The sequence below is a fragment of the Pinus tabuliformis genome, chromosome 3_1, assembly GCF_031772625.1.
Source record: "Pinus tabuliformis cultivar Carrire ecotype Pingquan chromosome 3_1, CPIR1, whole genome shotgun sequence".
NCBI lineage: Eukaryota > Viridiplantae > Streptophyta > Pinopsida > Pinales > Pinaceae > Pinus > Pinus tabuliformis.
Window position 1 is genome coordinate 181,292,397 of NC_142301.1, and position 20,230 is coordinate 181,312,626.

General features: G+C 36.4%; 1 pseudogene; it reads right to left on the minus strand.

Annotated features, from left to right (window-relative positions):
* Positions 1-11,220: 11,220 nt before the first annotated feature.
* On the minus strand, positions 11,221-19,937 carry LOC149186385 (PI-PLC X domain-containing protein At5g67130-like; annotated as a pseudogene).
* Positions 19,938-20,230: the final 293 nt, after the last annotated feature.

Here is a 20,230-nt window from a genome sequence, read left to right on the forward strand (position 1 = left end):
AGCCAAGAGGAATGCTAGGGGGCACTAACTTCTTTGTTCCTGTATCCATACCTAAATGTGGTAACCCATGTAATATAGATTTTGGTTTCCAATCCCAAGCGTAGCTAGAGAAAATCTCAGCTACAATAAAGTATTAAAAAAATGCAGTTCGAACATTGGTATATGTCCACAATAATATGGAATTAATAAACGTTGGGACGAGAGTACAACCGTGGTAATGGTTATAAGAGATGAAATTTCTAGCCAGTTGGCCAAACATTTCGGAAAGAGCTAACCAGCCATATATTGGGTATTTAATGCCTTTAGAGCAGCACGCGACTTAACGCGATAACACGGGAGCGGGAAAATTCTGCATTAAATAATATTTGCCCGCTCCAGTGTTATCGGGCTAAGTTGCGAGCTGCTTTGAGGACATTAAATACCCAATATATGGCTGCTTAGCTCCAGCCAAACATTTCAAAGGAATAGAGAATATAACTATGGGGTACTTTTAATAAATTAACCATGAATTTGCAATCCATGGTGTGACACTAATGTGAGGTTAAAGTTATAAATCTTTCATAATCAAATAAGATTAAAGTATTATGATGGCCATATGCATAAATCAAATGGTGTGGTTCAAGCCAATACCTGAATAAGATTAAACATAATTATAAAGATATTAAGTATAATGGAAATCGAGGTGGACCATAAAGTAATAGTTATCATGTAGATTGACAATGGATAGTGTATGAAGCAACATGGATATGTCTTTAGAGGCTATATACCAAAAATAACATGAATTGGTAAATGCCACTGAATGTACTAAGAATGTATAGCAAATCAATCTAGTAGCCTAATTGAATGGAAATATTTTAAGGGAAATTTGATGCATGGTACAATTAAACCATGGAAGGGAATCTTCATATGTATAAAAAAAAATAAGAATTTCTAGAATAGATGATAATTAAAATTTCCAAGGTACTCTTTAAGTATCTATGTTGGTAATATTTTCATACTTCCATATATTTGTGGAAATGAATGGAAATATATAACAAAACGATCACCATAGACTGGTAGTAGTAAGATATGTACATTGAGATATATATAATAGACATATATTAGATACAAAGATATTGAATTTATGAGATCAAACTAAAATGATACAGAGAATCCGGAAACTAAAATGATACAGACAATCCGGTAATTAGTAATTCCTTGATGTGAGCAGTACGAAGGGAAGAGTTCAGGATTCCTACTTTGAATTCCATAAGAGATTACACCTATTCACTAAATGTAGCTGTGAATAAATGATTAAAAGGAACCTTTGGAATTGACTTGATGTTTTGTTAATGATACTAACATTGTTTGAAAACATGTGGATAATGTGATTGATGCAGGGAGACTACAAGAAGTAAGTGTTCGGCATGAATACAAATGTATTGGAATAACATACATTTATTCCTACTATTTAAATGCAATGAATTTAGAAATAAGGAATCATAGTTAAATTGCGAGCAACATTAAACGTGTGGATACTCAAATAGTAGTACCGTTATATCAAAGTTATGATATTTTTAGTTTGTAAACTAGTATTTAGAAGAAGGCATCTAATGTCTCTCACACAATTAATTGAAACAAATGTTACAAGTAGCACCTGAAGGAGACTTGCTGGTAGAAATACTTTCTATCCTATATCTAGGAAAGATCTGATTCAGGTGGCAACGTAATCGGAACCGGTAATTCCAAAAATGGCTACCTACGAACGAGGAAATAAATCATAAGATGCATAAATTTCTAGAGAATACACAGAGGATGGTGTGAATTTAAGAGGGGGAATGTAATACCCCTCCATTGTTATCATGCTTGGAAAAGTTAGACTGAGTTATAGAAAAAAATCTAGGACTGGGGTAAAAATGTGAGTGAATAATTTATTACCAAATAGAAAAAGGGAATTTAAATGCTTTGAAAAGGAGACATCTAGAGATGAGATTCTTGCCAAACAAAATCCCATTGGTGAATGGGAATGGATAATTCTTTCCCGATAAGAATTCTAGATCAAATTCTAGATAAGCTTAAAGGATGGGAGATAAATTTCCATTATGATGCTTAGCTCGAGAAAGATGCTAAGTTTGAAAAAAAACATAAAAGCCTCACCCGAGGGAAAGGCAAGTTTTTATGGGAAACGCCTAGGCAAGTGGATAAAAATATCCACAAAAGCAAGACACCGCTATAGAAAACCTTATCATGAAAGCAGTGAATTAAATACCGTTTGAAAAGATCAACAAGAGGTTGTTGATCGATGGGAACTGGATGAAGTTAATTCTAGGTTGGGTGGTGGTGTTAGATTTTCCAAGTGACACTCTTTTAGCTACTCTGGTTTGAATCAAATGCATTGGATGTTCTTAGATAATTTGACTCCTTATGTTTTATGTTGTTTTTATTTAGCATACGAATAGATATATATGTGACCTCCTTGTTTATAAGATGATTAGATAAATCTAGATGTGACAACAACAAAGAAAATACATTGAATTGGTTGAATCGAAAAGGAAGAAACCTAAATTGAATTTTTTAAATCGAAAAGAAAGAAACATACATTAAATTTGTTAATCTATCAAGTGATTATATAGTTAACTGATCAGATTGGACTGTAACAACCTAACAATGGTCTAGGATCTATGATCCAAGATAGGGATCCTGAGTTTCATTTCATCGTGATAAAGGAGTCCAACGCCACAATTTTTCTCTATCAGTGGAAAATATCTGTCCAATTTCTTGCTATCCCATACCTTTTTGTTACATGCAGGCAACGACTTAGCATAATCTCTCAGATCTGATATGAAATGGTGGTGTTTAATGAAAGAGAAAAATATGGCCCACAACTTTGTCATTATTGGAAATTGAAACAATGGACTCTCCAAGAGTTGGTCACATGCTGAGTTTTGGATGCTTACGAATAATCTCAACGGTATTTTGTTTGTGTCTTTTTAACTCTTTCTTCGTTAAATCTACTTGATTTATTTTTTAGCTATTTCTAGTGAAGACAATTTCTTAATTTCCCTGGAATATTATCATAAGAAATCCATCTCTTATGGACAAATCAGACAATTATTGTTCTCGTGGTTATTTCTTTAGGCTTAATAAGTTAACTTTCATCTTGTTGATATATATAGCACATGGAGCTAATCATTTCATTTGTATTTGTCTTTGACACTTTCGATTAAAGAATTCATTGGCGTATAGGTAGGCAATTGTAGCTCCCAGCTTAAAAAATTCGCCTATAAATATTCGCTTATCTGTGTGCTCTAATAGAGTCTTGTTACGTCATATAGTGAACCGTGAGTATAATTAAATTCTCCTTTTTAATAACAAATTCACGTTGAATGAACCAGACCCAATTATCATGGAGCATTATTCATCCTCTGCATCAATCACGATGTTCCCCAGTGAAACAACTGCCATACTTTCCTTCAGCATGGAGATGGATTGCAGAGCTCTAGGGTAAGATAACCACAGTTCCAAGAATCAATATTAAAGAAAACAGAGAATAAACCCTTGCCATGAAATGAGATGAAATAAGTAAACCTAAGGCTGTATAAATTGGGGAGAACTTAAAAGCTAAGCTCTGGAAACTTTGGCAATGCAAGAAGGTTGCCCGAACAATATAAATAGTAGAGCATGAAACTAAACACACATCATAACTAACGTATACAAAATCTGAGCATTAAATTTACGCCTGGGTTTGTGAGATGTGTTCCAGATGGAAAACTTAATGTGAATATGAATCGAAACCGGTATAATTGGAATTTTACCTTCCTTTGCTGCAATCATTCATTCTTCATCGATGCGTTGCCTTGCAAGATAAGTCACGAAAAGGGGCTCATTCTTCATCGATGCGTTGCCTTGCAAGATAAGTCACGAAAAGGGGCCTTGAACTCGAGTTGTGACAACCCTTCATTTGAGGGTGAAAATGAATGAAATAGTTTTTTTAGTATCCATCACATTACACAATGCCTTCCAAAAAAGGCTATTGTCTCTGTCTAAGATTATGGACTGTAGAAGTTCAAAATGCATCCCATACATTTTGGAGAAATAACATCATTGTCTCTTGGCCAATGATGGTCTACTTGCATGAAATACATAAACCATCTTGTTGAACTAGTCCACTACCACATATTGCTAGTCATGACTATGCCAAGATCCTTGGATTCATCGAAGACCATAATGAACAATCCATCTTAGAGAAAATACATAAATCCAAAATGCCATCTCGGGAATATCTGTGCACCTTCATGGAAATAATGGAAAGAACAACACACCTTCATGGGAATACTTGTACACCAAGGTCTACATAATCAAAATCATGCAGTTCTCTACATATTGCAGATGGCTTCTCAAATACAACGATAATTTTTCATGTCATAAATCTCAACTTCTATTATCTCCACCTTACAAATTTTAGCATTTATAGAAAAGAAGTATTAGTCACAAATGTTATATCATATGTCATATTCTAAAGTCGGTAAATTTATATATAATTGTATTATATTATAAATGTACATAAATATTTATATCTTGTTAGTATATATGTTACTTCATACAAGTTCTTGTTAGTATATATGTTACTTCATACAAGTTAGACTTATATATCAAATATCTATTTAAATTATATAGCTTAAAAATAAATTTGTATCGTTGTATATACACATTTGTACGATGTGTTCTGGTTGTTGATTCAAGTGTCACTGCACGAAATCTCTAGGCTCAAAGCATTGAAGGGATTAGATCCCCTAACAACACTTGAGTTGAAGAAAAGTGAGGAGACATCTTGCTTGGCAAGAAGGAATAATGCAAGAATGATACTAATTTTTGGAGGATCTTTCGTGGAGCTAGAGTTTTTCATGGTTTTCCCTAGGTAGGGTTTTGGAGAGCTAGAGGCTCGTGGTAACCTTGGGATCAAGATAACAATATATACATGTACTTCATCTTTATACACATGAAGTTTTCAGTTGTTCAAAATTGTCTTTGTTGCATATTCGATTTTCAACATTCATTGTCTTCTTGGTTTTGTCATTCCTAGCACTAATTTTTCTGCTAATTTGACAAAGTTGAAATTGTTAAGTTATTTAACATTAATATAGATAACAATATAGATTTACCCTTGTAAATCTGTATTTTTTGCAACGGTGTAGATCTAAATCATCTGATTTTATGCCTAGAAAGTGTTCCCTAAGGAATGAAACTTGTTGGCATATGTTTGGCATCCTTACATTTGTTCCTAGATGCTATATTTCAGATCAGCATTAAGGATGAATATTCATAAGGTTTAGAATTAGGAAACCTTCGGTATGAGGTGAGGTGAAATTTCATAATTGCACTAAAGTCAAAATTCCAAAATTTCTACAGGAGCATCTCCTTCCGCAGGGGATAATCCCAGTGATGGGGGAACATATACCACCATGAAAATAGGTTCCAAAGAAACACTCATAAGCTATGGAAACACACCAACCTAATGTGGGACATCCCCATAAAATTTTCAGAAAATCAAGGAACATCTCCTACAGTAGAGGACATCCAAAGTTCCAAACTAATTTTAAAAAAAATAAATAAACTTGCCATTACTTTAAAAGGTAGAAAATAGAAAAGGAAATGCATGTGCCCAACAAGAAGCCCTATGGCATCAATGTGGGGCATAATATATTTGTTCAAAAACCCTTAACATCTCTCATAAGAAACATTTATAGTTTACTGTAATGTTTTTCTTGCAAGGACATGGTGTCTAGAATTAGCTATTGAAGGGTAGAACTCCTCAGTTTAAAACTTCATTCTTCAGTACTCATATTTCCAGTGTTGTCACTGTTTAGTTTCAGCTTCACCATTCATATTTTCATATTTCAAATTATCTATTTCACTTTTAGATTAATTCTTCACTCAATTTCCACATCATGTCTTCAATTATTGCTTCTCCGATTCACCCTTGGCTACTGAGCAATTTTTTCAATGTAGGTGGTTAAATTTTTTAAAACTTGATGAATGATTTTTTGTTTAATTGGGAGAAAGGCTGGTTGAAGGGACAAATTCATAGAAAAGACTCAACATTCTTAGGGATGTTCTCTCGGGTGCATCACTAAGATATACAGTGTGTCCTTGGGTCCAAGGGATGTTATCCATCCATTATGCATTTGGATATTTTGTGCATCCAAGACATGAAACCATGAATTCTACTATAATGGAAGCATTTCCAGTGAAACTCAACGCATCGTCACTGTAATGACCTATTTATTGCAGGTATGGGGAGGTTCTATCTCTTTGAAGCTCTTGTGCCCACTATTTCCATCAACAAGCTATCCATCCTTCCAACTAAGCCAATCCAGACACGTTATATCTTAGCTCATGGACAAGATGGATTGCTAAAAACACCAACCTACTTTAACAAGCATGTAAGCTTTGGAAGTGTAATTCAAGGATTTTGAATTTTCCACAAAGCCTGTAGCTCTGCATAGGTGTCTGAATATTGGAGTGACCACATGTTTAAGCTTTCTTTGATGCCTATTCAGAGTGTATCCATAGCAACAGGAAAAAATGTCAAACTTTGGATGGTGCTTTCCACTAGTGAAAATGCCACCAACATTATCTCACGTGACATGGGGATAAAGGGATATACAAACTTGAGTATTTGATATGGATATCATAGACTCTTAAATTGGGACATGTAAATACTAACTAGTCCATGCACATATACACATATAAAGGATAAAGGATAAAGTATCTTATTTCTAAAAATTAACAGAAATAAAATATAATTATATAGACAAAAAACATTGTTGATTGAGAAATGATGAACTCAACAAAATAATGGCAACCTGTAGAGGCACCATCGTCACAATATCTACTTAGATTTCCATGAAGGCATAGTGTTGCTAAAACACATTAGGACACTTCTTTCTAGCGAGTTGGGCATGCCCACAGGTCTGACACATCAGGACATTTCTTTCCATCAAGTTGGGCATGCACAAGACGTATTCTCTGCATGACACTTGTCCCTGTGTATCAAACTCATAGGAGGGACATGTCAGCATGTCCAATATGCCAGATTCACAACAAAAAGAGTGGGGACCTATTAGGTAAAGTTAGTGCCATCCACATTTGGCAATTGCATTTGCAATTCATGGTTGATTATTGAAACATATCCTTCTTAGATAATTGAAACATGCCTGAACCTCCAGCAAAAATTTGGTTGTAGTTATGTGAACTTAAGTCTTAAACTTTTATGAGACTCTATAAACCCTTGTTAATCAAGTGAAAAGTTCATTTAATATGTTCAGACCTATAGCACAATTAAATTACAAAAAAAATTGACTCCTCCAATCTTTGATTAACACTTGCACACTTGTTCCTCCTATATTTTCATCTTATATAACATAGGTTGTTGCAGTTATTGTCCTCAATATGGGTCAATTAACACATTGAAGGTATTCTAAATCAATGATATGATCATTTATTTCATTATTTTCTACAATAATGCCTTCATCCTATTATTTTATGTAGTAGAAAATTAAGGCATTTTGATGATTATGTTTGCATAATCTAATCATAGCCATATTCTTATTCACACACAAATTCATCCCTCTTTTCATAATACAACTATTATGAGCATTTTGGCAGTTGTATAGTTTGTGATTCTCATTTCACGAAGGACGAGTGGGTATACAAGTATTAGAATACATGCCAAATTTTCCTTGAAGAATTAGGCTAAATATTTTTTTAGGAACTTTTTGAGAACCATCGAAGGAAGAACCAGGATGTAAAGTCATTGTAAAACTTCAAACCTGGGAGGCAGTGTGCACTGTCCATCTCATTTAGTAGATGCCTCATAAGTAACCTCCATAATGCTATGTCACCATACATGCTCTTTGCACGGTGTTGGCCTCCCAGCCCCCCCATATCGAGTGGCCTTGAACACATTTCTCCACATTTAGTTCTACTCGAAATATCAATATAAAAATAGCATCGATGGACCTATGGAATAGTTTTAGATACATCTTCCAAAGATATTCAATATGATCTAAGTAGGAATGTAGTGGTCGATGATTTATAAACAAACATTCAAGCCTAAGATGGAATTTAGGAAGTCTCAAGTTTGCTAGAATATTCAAGTGGTGCATTGCATTAGCTCTGACTTGTACCACTTTATGAATAGGTCACTACATCTCAAGTAGGCTATAAGAATCTTGAGATTCTCTATTTTATGATCTGCATTAAGTCCATATCATTCATGATGATATCATTTGGAAAACGTTTTTCACTAATATCAAATATACTAATATTTTTTAAAAGGGATTAATAATATCTTACATTTCTCACTATCTCAGTTGGATATGTTAAGATTACATCAGTGTTTGAAATCAACATTCTTTCTACGCCTTGATATTTTGTCAATAATACAATTCTTGTCAAGAGACAATACAACATACAATCATCTCCAAAGCATTGGAAATATTAACATATATGTATAACTTTGGATAATTTAATATGTGTAAGGTTTTTGGGGTCTTTACAACATTTATTTTTCCATCCTAACAAGGGATGTCCCATTTGATGGGCCTTGTGGTGTAATAAATACAGTGCACAAGTGAAATTGTGTTAAACAACTTGTTATGGGAAAAGTTATGCATAATTACATTACATATACCATCCTTTTCTCTAAATTATAGCCAGAACATTTTATAGTTGATTTTAGATATAGTTCTTTTATGATTGGTTCTGCAAATGGCCAAGACAACCACTTAAAGAAGTTTTGTTTTAGCTTACTCCAACAAGCTTGACTAAGGAGCATCATAGGTCGGTGGTGTTCATTTGTAGAACGATTGTTGAATGAAATAATATCCAATATCTGTTCCAAGGCAACCTAATTGTTGTGGCTTATAATGGTGTGCACTATGTTCACATGGATACACTTTGTTGGAGAATTTTTCACCTTGTACCTTCCTCTAGAATATCTTTCACATTAATAGAAGAAAACACAAAAGTGGAACCTTTGGATATTTACACACAAGTTGTGGATCATCCAATGACCATATACTCTGAAGTTTTTGCAAGTTAGAGGTCAATAATAGAGAGAAGGCAAATATGATAGAAAACACCCATCATGTCTGTCTCTCCACATAAAATATCATAAAATGCACTGGTTAATCACGTAAAATGCATTTCATGGTTCAGAGCTCACATCAGCTCCTATAGGCATAAGGTGCATGTGGGCACTGAGATTGACTTATGTAGGTTAAATATGCAAGGCTACAAATAAGAAAACATTAAGGAGCTGAGGAAATTTTTATATGGTCAAATGAAACATTCACACATCTAAAAATAAACCAAGAAGTTGGGTAACTTCTTTTAGAAAAATATTTTACTATTATGTAGACCATTTAGATATCCAATTCAAGTATCAATAATGAGTGGTGTTGCTTGGGTTAGGACCATGTTGTCCTTCTTTTCCATCATACGTTTGGGTTTGTACATGTAGAGTCTCTTTCCACTTTCACAGGGAAGAGTAGTAACAAGTTTGTTGATGTTCTCATGCTGCATATAGAAGAGCTTTGTGTGCCTTCCAAATGAACTACCTTTATTAGAGGTAGTGTATATGTCTTGATATGGAAGTTATCTTCTCTTTAATTGTTGTCGTCCAAAGATTGAGGTTTGAAAATCATCACACTGTAAGGTGGCTTGTTTAAGCATTGGAATTCTTATAACCTGCACTATAGGAATATTTATAGACGTAGTAAGGGATGAGAAGGTCTAATTTAGCCCATTCAGTGGCCTTTCTTCTCATCTAGTAAATATTAGTTATAGTTGTTTTGGATCTGTAGAGTATATTTCCTTGTGTAGATATTTTAAATAAGAGGGTAATGTTTTCCATCTCATTGACCCCCTCACTCAAGTATCTGCTAAGATGTCTAAGAAAATACCTTTCATAGTTCGATGAATATTTCGGTGATTTTTAGACATGTCGATTTCCACTGTATTTTTATGCCCAGGTTGGAAAGGTTCTTCTCCATGAGTGAATGCCCATGTCTCGAATGAGAATAACTATGCTCCAAATGATCATTTTCGGGTCTAGAATGAGAATGGGTATGTAAATGGTTGTTTTCAAAATGTTGATGAATCTCACTAGTGTTGCCAACATGGTGAGACATACAGGCACAGTTTGTTTCTTCACTCTTTAGAGCACCATATTTTTTCCATAAATCATTCTACTACTACATAATTAACCTCACATTCACGTTTTTAATCTGAGCTTAATGCTACTATTTTTAATGTGAATGCCACCATTCTTGATCATCATCTAATCTCTAATTTTATCTGTGTCACCTAGTGTCATCTATGTTGTTGGAATTCATGTCATTTGGCTCACCTTTGCTTTCATTTGAGTTTTGTGGTGTTGTAGGAAGTACATGATCTTGTGCAGTAACCCTACCCTCCTTTTTCCACAAGAAAGATGACATTAATTGCCATTATTTTTGGCTTGAAGGAATGATGGTGGACTCAAGGGTGAAATTATCTTGTGATCAACCAATTCCTCTTTCATATAACAGATTCCCACCGTCTTAGGTTTTCCTGACTTAGATTCTCAATTAAGAGGTATTCGTCCCAGAGCTAGAGCTTTGTAGTAAATGAAATAGGTATACCTTGTCCAAAGCTCTGAAAGGAATACATTGTCTAAATCTCTATATTAAATGCCAGAGGAATTATGTGTTTGGAGCTCTGTAGTAAATGCAACAGGAAAACTTCCTTCCATTTTTATCCACAAATGGGACAAATCAGGTTGTCGTGCTTTGCATTTGAAGCAATACACAAAATGGAATGTATGAGAAAATTCCGTAATGAATATAGCATGGTGTGAAAATAAAAATAGAACAATGATCCAATTCTAATGTGAATGCAACAATCCAATTTTAACATGGATCAATAAAATTTAACCTTTCTATGAATGTCATAAAACCCACCAAGGTTGAAGATTTGGGTTTATGTAAATTCAAAAACCCAAACCCACTTTCACTTTAGGACCATTAAAACAATGATCACAAATATATGTGAACGTAACAATCCTAGTTTAACATGGATCAATAAAATTTAACCTCTATGTATATGTCATAATAGCACCAAGGTTAACTATTGTTCAGTGTAAATTCAAAAAATCAAGTGATAAATTGCACTTGAAAGAAATCCACTCCTAAGAAATTAGCCCGTCATTTTCTTGAGGCCTGGTGACACATGCTTAGAATGTTTAAGAGTGCATCAGAATTTTCTACATATATTTTGGGTAGACTAGGTTGATCTGAGAAGAAATTATCGAGAACTAGCGACTAGGCTTTTAAGTTTATATTCTTTGATTCAATGTGATTAGTGTTATATCATGTTACCATACCAACAACCACATCTGCAAAAATAATTGCTCATCAATCCCTCCATATACATCATTCAAGGCATGGGATAGGTTTTGTAAAACTTACATTGATTTTCCACCACATAGTTCCACTAGTAAGAAATTCCCTCTGAGGCCTCTTTGGAAGCTATTGAGGTGAATATTATAAGGCGATAGTTTTTCACAACCATGTCGCTCACAGTGGGCCAATCACTGCCATATTTGGGCATGGCAGACACTGGGTACCAATACTTCATCAAATCGGCTTCGGTGAAGACTTTGGTCAAACCTTTGGTAGCTTTGACATAGTCCTCGATGAATATGGTGATGATTTCAGAGGGATTGGCTGCCAGAAATGCCTGAATCTCCTTCAATGTATTCACAACTGGCATTTGTAACAGAACCATATTCCAAATAAACAAAATATTTAAATATTGGTTTAGTTAAATTTAAACATGGTTGACAAAATCTATAATTATTTGTAATCTATCAATGTATTTAATGCTTGACATGGCTAGGTTCAAATCTCTTAAATGAAATAGACCTCAATATGAGTCAGACTAGTTTAACTTTATATCCAAGGTTGTCGTTTCACTGGTTATCATAAACATTATTGGGTATTTGGGTAAATTAAAATCTCCTTAATAATGTGGACCTGGAGGTATGGTACATTGATTTACAACAAAAAATAACACCCTAACATCCCGAATAGCACTTCAAATGTAGACAGTTATGCTCGGATGTATTTAATTTAATAATAAATAAATAAAAGTCGCAGTAGCTAATCAAGGGACTTGGGATTTTAACATACAAAAGTTGTGAAATTGTAGAAATTTCCTCCGGAGGAATGATAAATCCAAACACCATTCTTGTAATCATACATGTCCAACATTAGTCCTCTAGCACAATTCTGCAAAAAAATCCAAAATTAAATATCCTAATTGCTTGAAGTCTCCGCTAAATTCCCAATGCTTCAAATACTCTAATTGCCCTAAAATATTTTACAGGCCATACATACATTTAACTGATCTGTAACATTAACTTCTTGGTTATTGTAAGTGAATCTTTGGACACCCGTCTACGATTCTTCTCTAATGATTGCATAAGAATTGTGGGTCGTCAACCATGAGTATTTATTGAAAGGTAGGTCACCCACCTAAACAAAAATAAAAGAAAATGTCAATGATTTGCAAAGAAATTAAATGAAAATCAATCAGAATCTTTCAAAGTTGAGAATGATGCCTTTAAAGTTGGATTTGTAGTATTAGTCCTGGTGCATCTGTAACTCGAGTCACCCACTGAACTACACAATATGCATTGAAGACCTATGACACAATCATTGTCCTTTGTACAAATATCATGGACCTGTTGGGAAAAAAAAGAGAAACAAATGAGAATACCCTCTTATTGCCCTGATTGATTCTAAGATTATTACAACCAAAATAGCAGATGTGGGCTATGCGATTTGATCCCATGACCAAGGAAAATTTTAAGGATGGAAATTTTTCTTGAAGTTTAAAAACATTGGCGAATCCCACTAATCCTTGATATGCAAACTATAAAATGTTTATTGATATATTTGTAAAATTATTCAAATTTATAATGATTTTATATATAGTCTCTATATAATGTTGGCGATTTTTAAGGTAAAATAATTTTATATTCTAAAATTTGGGCGAATCATCTTTTATAAAAATTGGAAATTGGCGAATCTTTTTGTGGAAAAATCATGGAAAATTAGCCCACTGGGCGAACATTAGCCCCTAAAATTTTCCATGCCCATGACTTGGAAAATCCCACTGGAACAAGTTTCTCATGTGCCACTCGTGGGAAAGATCACAATTGCATCCATGAAAAAGATGATGAATCGTCTACAAACACATTACACATGTACTTCTGGTAATCCTAATACCAGTCCTTAGAATGCTTAATCTAGACTTGGGAGACAATGGAGCTAAACCTTGAGTGAAGGGAACATTTTCAATATTCCTCACACTTGGGCTCACACAAGTGTTGCATTCAGGTTGGACTGAGACTGACGACACAGCCTGGGACTCGAACTTGAGACAACCAATGAAAGAAAAGACTGAACTCAGAGATCAGAGATGAAATCCAAGAGTTGTGAGATCCTTCCATGTGGTAAAAATTGATTTGATAGAGGAGGAAGAAAATCGAATGCTCTGATTGGCCAAATCTGCCTAGCCAAAGCCCGTAGAGCAACACCTTCAGTGTAATTATATTTTTAGAATGTGGTATGTATATTGTAATTGTTTTGAAATTAAATTATATTTAATTTATTACTTTTATGTAATTTTTAATATAATTTTCAAATAAATATACATTAAACTATACTTCAAAATTAGTCAAAAATATTCTAAATTTTCAAAATGTTATATTTTAATTTCATAACTAATTAAAAAAATAATATAATTAGCATATTCTAACTTTATATTGAAAAATAATTTATCAGAGAATGGGCTTTGCTAGGGTTTCAACCTGCCGACCCTAAAAACTTTTCTGCAATGTCAGTCCTTACAACCCTAGACATAATATCCATTCAATGAATTTTGACAGTTCATATGAGTGAGATAGCTGGGAGGGGAGAGATCCCATCCTACCATAATGTTGTAGTTGAAGAATGAACAACAAGGGAGGGGCCTCGACGACGACCAGCAATGAGGGAAGAACCAAATGAAATCCACTAATGGGGGCTTATTGTCAAGCATGGATCAGGGGTCAATGCTTGCCATGAACAACTAAAAAACCAAGATTTGTGATTCCAAGCAATAAACTTGAAAATTATAGCAAGTTCATGAAGAAACATGCCGTGATCTATAAATTTATCGACATTTGGCGCTCGAAGAGAGATGTCATCAAATGTATCTAGCTAAAATGGTAGTCGAAACGGCATATTTATCTGAAATGGGGTGCTCGAGGATTTTTCAAGGTGACCTTCACCAGCCTAGAGGATAAGGAGAGGGTTTCCGAAAATGGGCCATATTTCTTTTATAAGGCCGGTCTCTTCAATTGGGAAGAATGCTACAACCCGGATAAGGAAATATTCATGGTAGCCCCGGTTTGGGTGTTGTTATTTTCTCTTCCAGTTGACTTTAGGGATCCCAAAATACTAGAAGGAATTGGTAATTCCATTGGAAAATTTGTTAAAGTAGCAGATTCCACTTGTCGAGGTCGTTACACCTCATATGCTTGAATTTGTGTCTATATGAACATCACGAAACCCCTTCCTAGATTCATTGAGAAGGAATACCAATATGAATTATGGAAACAACCCCTAGGCTATGAGCATATACCGTTTCGTTGTTGAAAATTGCATGAATATAGATATTTGTTTAAATATTTCCCTTTGAATCAAATGGGAACAAGGGACCCAGAAAACCTCAAAGACAACCCTAAGCCCTAGGAAGATCAAGAGGGTTTTCAAGAGGTTACCAACAAAAAGAGGAATGCAAAATCACCATTGGAAAATGTTCAAAAAATGTAGCGGAAAAATCAAGCTAATAACAATAGATGTGAAGTATTGATGGAAGATAAGGAGTGTACAAGGGATCCAGGCCAACATACTGACACTGAAAATTTCAGGTTTCCACCCAAAGGAACAAATAAACTTAAAATGAAATATTAGGAAGAGCCCTCGGATGAGGAGGACAATGAAAGACCGAAGGATCATGAAAACATGGAGATCGATAGAAGGAGAGAGGAGTTGAGCACAAAAGAAAAAGTTCTTAAGAGGCTTTTGAATGAATGGCATAATATAAATGAAAGATTTATTCCAGAAGATAAAAAAAAAACTTTATAGAGACACTTTTCAACAATATCAAGCCAAGCAAATCCAAATTTGCATGGATCAGCCAAAGCACCTTGGGTCCAAACCAGGAAATAACCGAGATCAAGGTGCAAAAGGGAAATGGGGAAAGAAACGAGGTCAAAATAATTTACAAGAATCAAGCCATATGGTTGGGGATTTGTTGGTAAATTCAAAAAGGGTGGTACCGCTCTCAGTGATATTCCACCAAATTAATAAATCTTCTCAATGATAATCATCTCTTGTTATGCTCTTGACCTGCTAGAAGATGCCAGAATACCAAATATGCGAAGAAATACAACCTAGAACACAGAACAAAATGAGAAATAACATGTATTTTATTATTTAGAGATGAACGCAATGTTCACTTGCCTCTTCGAGGGGGCAACCTCCAATAGAGTAGGGCTCGATTACAGAATAAGACACGAAGCTCCTCAATGGGGAGTCTCTATCCTTTATATAGGATTCATACATACAATACCATGGGTCAGTACCATGGTTTTATTAATACCATCTATCTAATACCATGGCCCATTTGCAACTAACTATGGTCTCTTTCTTTAAATGCGGGTCAACCACTTACAATTATTAATATGGGCTTTATTGACTCTTTAACTAACTATAACTATGACTCGACCCTATTACATAAATAAGGGGGTTAGGGTTGGACCCTAACATGCCCTCCCCCATAAAAATAGCCTTGTCCTCAAGGCTGAAGCTGCGGAAACTGTTGAAGAATAGTGGTTGGTTCCCAGGTTGCATCTTCTGGAGAGGTGTCTTTCCACTTGACGAGGACTTCCTTGATCATGCGGCCATGTAGGTGTCGTTCTCGCGTGTCAAGAACCTATTCAGGTTGGAGCCAGATTGAACCTTCTTCATCCAATTCCAGTAGACTGGTTTGAATTCTGCAATTGTTCCCTACCACTTTCTTGAGGCATGAGACATGGAAGACGGGACGGATTTTTGCAGTGGGTGGAAAGACTAGCTTGTAGGATACTTCTCCAATGCGCTGAAGTATTTGATATGGTTCGTAGAATTTTGGAGATAATTTCTGACGACCCTTGTCTTTGAGTGATTTTTGCTTGTATGGTTGCAGCCTCAAGAATACCTAATCCCCTTCTTGAAATGTGTGCTCTCAATGATGTTGGTATGCCTGTTGCTTCTTGTGATTCTGAGCTTGATGGAGATTATCTTTGAGGTGGGCATTCATGGTTGCACGGTTCTATAGGAGTTGATCCACTACTTATACCTTAGAGCATCCAAGGATATAAGAGGTAGGTGAAGGGGGGAGTTGACCATAAACTGCTTCATATGGAGTCATCTTGGTGGCGGCATGATAGTTAGTATTATACCACCATTCAGCTAGAGGTAACCACTGTACCCATAGATGTTGCTTTTCTGAAGTGAAACACCTAAGGTAGGTCTCCAAAAATTTGTTGACTGCTTCAGTTTGTCCATCAATTTGGGGATGATAAGAAGTACTGAGTTGGAGTTGGGTTCCTTGTAGCTTGAAAATTTCCTGCCAAAAGTTATTGGTGAAGGTCGGGTCACGATCAGACACAATGGAAGTGAGCATGCCATGCAATTTGAAGATCTGGTCTATGAAATATTGAGCCACCAAAGTGGGTGTAAAAGGGTGGGGTAGGGCGCAAAAATGAGCATACTTAGAAACTCTATCCACAACCACCATGATGACTGACTTGTTGCCTGACTTCGGAAGACCAGTAATGAAATCCATAGAAACATCCATCCAGATTGAGGCAGGTATTGGACTTGACTGTTTCTCCTTTGTGGTGATGACACACATCACATTCAGCTACAAAAGTAAGAATTTCCTTTTTCATGCCTATTTAAAAGGAGGAACGATGAGTGCAACTATAAATCATATGAAAGCCTGAATGTACTGCAGTGGGAGATGAGTGCAACTATGCCAAAATGTGCCTTTTGAGGGTGGATGTCAGTGATATCACTACTTTTTCCTTGTAGTGAAGAATCTCATCCTTCCAAGAGTAGCCCACTGTGGAATTTGGATCTGCTTGCAAGTTATGAATGAGTTGGGAGAGCGAAGGATGTGAAAACCATTCCTTGCAAGATTCTTCAATCCACTCTGGAATGGGAAGAGAGATTGCTAGCAGGGTGTTGTCTTCCTCAAATTGGCATGATAAAGCATCCGCTACGACATTTTTGCGCCCTCTCTTGTAAATTCTCTCATAATCATATCCCAAAATTTTGGCTAGCCATTTATTTTGCTGTGGCGAGGATAGGCGTTGCTCCAAAAAATATTTAAGGCTTTGATGGTCTGTGCGGATTTGGAAACGCCACCCCAATAAGTATGGTCGCCAGGTATCCACTACATGTAAGATGGCCATCATCTCCTTCTCATAGGTAGATTGTCCCAGGTGTTTCCAACTTAGTTGTTGCCTAATTAAGGCCAAGGGTTGACCTTCCTGCATTAAGACAACCCCAATACCCGTACCTGAAGCATCACATTCAATCACAAAAGATTTGGTGAAGTCAGGTAGTGCCAATATGGGAGTGGAACACATGGCATGTTTGAGAGCTATAAACGCCTTTTGTGCTTCATCATTCTAGGGGAATGAATTTTTCTTGAGAAGGTGAGTGAGGGGTCTAGAAATGTGACCATAATTGCGGACAAATTTGTGATAGTAGCTAGTGAAACCCAAGAATCCTCTCAAACTCTTCAGGGTCTTTGGTTGTGGCCAATCCTGCATTGCCTGGATCTTTTTGGGATCCAACCTGACACCTTCACACCCCACAATGTGGCCCAAATACTCGACTTCTTTCATGCCAACATATCACTTGGAAAATTTGACAAATAATTTATGCTTCCCGAGCAGTTACAAGAGTAGGTCTACATGCTAAAGATTTTTTTCCCAAGTGAGGCTGTAGATGAGAATGTCATCAAAGAAAACAAGGACAAATTTTCTGAGATATGGTTTGAGCAGGTGATTCATGAGGCTCTGAAAAGTGGATGGGGCATTACAGAGACCAAATGGCATGACCAGGAATTCATAATGACCTTCATGAGTTCGGAAAGAAGTCTTCGAAATGTCTACCTCTTTCATGCGAATTTGGTGATAGCCTAAGCGAAGGTCTAGCTTAGTAAAGAATTGAGCCCCATTTAGTTCATCCAGCAAATCATCAACAATCGGGATAGGGAATTTATATTTGACCATCAGCTTGTTGAGGGCCTTGAAGTCTGGACACATACGCCATTCCCCATCTTTCTTGAGCACCATGACCACCGGCGATGAATAAGGACTAATGCTAGGACGAATGACACCGACTTCCATGAGTTCCTTGATGATTTTTTCAATTTCATTCTTTTGGGCGAAAGGGTATCTATATGGGTGCACATTCGGTGGTTGTGCCCCTGGGACCAAAGTAATGCTATGATCATGTTCCCCTCTCAATGGTGGAAGCTCATGAGGTTTGTCAAAGACCTACAGATGGTTGTTTAAGACCTGTTGCATCTCAGGATGAATATGAAGAGTAGGGGGCTCGAAGGCCTGAATGGCATTAAATTGGGCGATAACTCCATGGTGGCCCTTTTTTAACAACTTTTCCATCCGATGCGAGCTGATGATAAAAGGAGTACCTTCTTGGAGTCCGTGAAGGTGTGCATGTGGTCATTCTTATTAAAGCTCATATATAACTCCTGGAAATCCATTGTGATTGGGCTGAGTGTGCAGAGCCATTCAACACCCAAGACAATGTCACACCCACCCATGTTGATGGCAAACATGTGGGTCTTTAGGTGGTAATATCCCATCTGAAGTTTGATATTTTCACAACGACTGTCACATTTCATTGTCCCCCCATCAACAATCTGTACCTGGAAATTAGAGACTGCTCTGACAAAACAATGCACAGCTTCTGCGACTCTCTGATGGATAAATTTATGCATGTTGCCACTATAAATCAAGACTACTATAGGGCGATGTTTAATAAAACCTCTGATTTTGAGAGTTTGGGGAGAATAAATTCCTACCAAAGCATGGAGTGAGATAAATGGTTCTGCTGGTGTAGATGGTAGCTCATTGTCCTGTTGGTTGTCCTCATCTTCCTCGTCTATTCCCTCAAAGGATGGGGCTTCCTCAGATGAACTATGATCAGTAGCATCAATTTGAAAGAATTTGGGTTCCTTGTACTTATGCCTCGGGGAGTATTTGTCATCACAATAGTAACACAATCCTTGTTTTCTTCTTTCCGCCATTTCTGCCGGTCACACCTTTTGAACCTTAAGTGTTTGGGTAGTTCCCGAAGACTAGGTGGGGCATCCCTTGGCTATGAAATTTGGACGAGGTGACTGGGCTGCTAAAGTGTGTTCCACTTCGCGAGCCGTTGTGGAAGCTTCCAGCCATGTGGGTGGGTGGTGCATCCAGACGTGAGCTTGGATGGCATCTTTGAGACCACTGATAAAACATTCCAAGTAGAATTCATCTGCCAGACCTCCTGTGTGGAAGGCTAATGCCTCAAAGGCTGTAATATAGTCATGTATTGTGCCTATCTGTCTAAGCTTAGTAAGACGACCCAAAAAATTGGATTCACATTCAAAGCGTTCACAAAGGGATTTTGAGAAAGATTGCCAAGTAATTGGCCTTGCATAGAATTTTTGATGCCATTGCCACCATTGCCATCTTTCTTGGTCCAATTAAAGGCCTCCCACACGTAGCTTAGTTTCACCATCTCTGATGTGATTCAACATGAAATATTGGTCCATTTGTGATAGCCATATTGCTGGATTAGAGCCATCAAATTTGTACATGTCCAACATGGGTGGTCGAGGGTGGGAATGTTGGTGGTTTCCATGGAAATGAAGACAATGGCTAGATTCTCCTTCATGGTCTTCATTAAAATCATATGCCTCTGATTGTAATGCCGACTTTCCCTTTGTGAATGTGTCGTGCAATGTCTGGATCTGCCTCGATAATTCCTCCAACCTTTTTTCAAGGGATTCCATCTTCTTATTGGCCATAGCT